The sequence below is a fragment of the Nannospalax galili genome, unplaced genomic scaffold, assembly GCF_000622305.1.
Source record: "Nannospalax galili isolate Female #2095 unplaced genomic scaffold, S.galili_v1.0 scaffold693, whole genome shotgun sequence".
In the NCBI taxonomy this organism is placed as follows: domain Eukaryota; kingdom Metazoa; phylum Chordata; class Mammalia; order Rodentia; family Spalacidae; genus Nannospalax; species Nannospalax galili.
The window spans coordinates 1,375,372-1,378,111 of record NW_008332653.1 but is presented as its reverse complement, the minus strand read 5'-3'; positions in this window follow the sequence as shown (position 1 = coordinate 1,378,111).

Sequence of the window (2,740 nt, the reverse complement as noted above, 5' to 3'; positions counted from 1 at the left end):
ATGACTCAGTAATTCCACTCCTGGGTATAAACTCCAAAGAACTAAAAACAGGTAAGTAAATATTTGCATATACATGCTCACAGAAACCCTGTTCATAATCATTTATGATCTCTGACACTGAAAAAATGAAAAACAAGAAGACTGTATGTATGCTAGTGTTCAGAAAACAAGCCTATAAGCTTTAGTGTTACATAAATACACTATTCACCTATGAAAAGTAAATACTGATACATGCTACAACTTAGATGAACCTCATAAACATTACCCTAAAGCTGGAGGTGGTGGTTCAACCCTGAAATCCTAGCACTTGGGAGGTGATGGCAGGAGCAGTAGGTGTTCAATGGAAGCCTGGGCTACACGAGGCAAAAAGCTGCCAGGCAAGGTTGGGCACACCTGTGCTTTTAATCCCAGCACTTTGGTGGCAGAAGCAGAGGCAGGAGGAGCTCTGTGAGACTGAGGCCATTCTTGTCTACATAGCCAGTTTCACTCCTGCTGAGGCTACTGGGAGACTCTGCCTGAAAAAAAACAAACAAAAAAAGCAAAACAAAAGCCCAGCTGGGGTTGGTGCACATCTTAATCCCAACAGTTAGAGGGCAAAGGTAGACAGATCTCTGAGTTAGAGGTGGCCTGGTCTATGTAGCAATTTCCAGGTCAGCCAAGGCTACATAGTGAGACCTTGTCTCAAAAAACAAAACAAATACTTATCAAACTAAAAAGAAAACAAGAAGCTAGACACAAAGATCACATAAAGGTTACATATTGTATAACTTCATGTATTTGAAATGTCCAGAATAGATAAGTCTTTAGAGAGGGAAAGACAGGTTGCTGTCAGATGTGGAATGACTGGTTAATGGTTCAGGGATTCTTTTGGGGAGATAAAAATACTAAACTAGGCCGGGTATGGTGGTGTACGCCTTTAATCCCAGCACTCAAGAGGCTGAAGCAGGTGCTTTCTGAGAGTTCAAGGCCAGCCTGGTCTACACAGTGAGTTTCAGGTCAGCTGGGGCTACAGGGAGACCCTGCTTCAAAAAGAACAAAACAAAACAAAAAACTAAACTAGATAATGATGATGGCTGCCTAACAGTCTCAGTGTATTAAAATGTGTGCTTTTGTTTGAGTTTATTGTTTTTGTTTTTGAGACAGAGTCTCACCTACTCCAGACTTGTTGGGGACCCCTGCTGTTTAGGGTAGCAGTCTCCCCATGTCTGGATAGCCACAAGCTGGCTCGGCGCAATTGGGGAGACTCTGATAGCCTGATAGAAGCCCACCGCCCTATGTAAATGAGGCATCCTAAAAGTACCTATCAGCTAAGGCTTTTACCACTACCCCCACAGTATAAAATATCCTGGTTTCCCCCAATTAATCGGAGCTGGATCACTAAGACTTGGAGCCGAGCTGAGTCACTGAATAAGGGGGCTGTACCACTGACTGAGCTGAGTTCTGTGTCTTACTGCCTATGATCCAGCCTCCCTGGGGGGCGCTATCCTTCCGTCATCGACTCACGGAAATCCAGCTTTAGCCGTCCCACACCTCTCCTCGTGACCAGGCAGCTGATGGGTCCCGAACTCAGAGAGAGAGTGCATAGGTAAAATTGGGGCGGAACTCGACCGGGCCAGTCCCGGTAGCAGAGACCCACAGAGACGCGGAGAAGCAGGGACCTGCCAGCAACGCGGAGCAGATGCGCCGCGGGACCCGCCACTTCCCAGGTGCGTGCAGGAGACCGGCGCCACGCCCAGCAGCTGGCACCCTGAGATCCCCGCACGCCCATATCTGGCGCCCAACGTGGGGCCTCTGAACCTCGTGCCAGCCAGCAGCTGGTACCCTCGGAAACGCAGGATTCGTGAGTACCTCTCCCACAAGGAGAGAAGCAAAAATCTCTTCTAATTTCCTCCTTTTGTTTCCGGTCTAAAAGTCTTCGCGTGGGACCGCTAAGGACAGAGAGACAACTGAGGCTTCCTGGTCAGGGCTACTCCCTGATGTTAGCTGAAGGTCTCTTTAACCCCCTAACGGACCCCGACTGCCTGCAAAGGTGTAGACAAAAGACCTCTATCTATATATCTTTCTAATATAAAAATCTGGTGACGCAACGGCCACTTAAGAGTCATTAGGACGGCCGCCAGCCTCTTAAATTTGTGGGAAGGCCTATGCTGGGAACCAAGTGGAATCCCCTGAGATTTTAATTTCAGGCACGTTCCCTTGGGAACCATCACTTCACCCCACTTTTTCTATCTGAACACTGCTAGAAAAAATCCCTAAAGTTCTAAGAAATCTCCACGTAAGCCTTGAAATCAGCTTCTAAGGTAAAACTTCCCTAGTCAGTTTCGTTATCCTGCCCCCCCAGGGCATTCAAACAACAGCTAAAACCAGTTAAGTGAGAATTTAAATTAACTAGCCCTGTGGAGCACTTGAAAATTCAAGGTGGCTCCTGGCCAGAACAAAAGATTTAAAACCGTCACTTTTTTTTCTGCCGTCTAGAGGCTTGTATCTTGTCAGGGCGCTCCAACCCCTTAGTGCCAGACTGCTGCAAAACGCTTCCTTTTATAATGGGAAATTCAACATCACGCCAGAAAAAACTTCAAATTCGTTCCCTTAGAGCCTTACTTAAATCAAGAGGGCTTAAGATCTCCCAAAAAGAAAGCTTAAAATTTTGGAATCAAGTATATCAATTTGCGCCCTGGATCCTATCAGCAGACATTTCTGATCCAGAGATCTGGACTAATATTACATATCTGGCTTATAA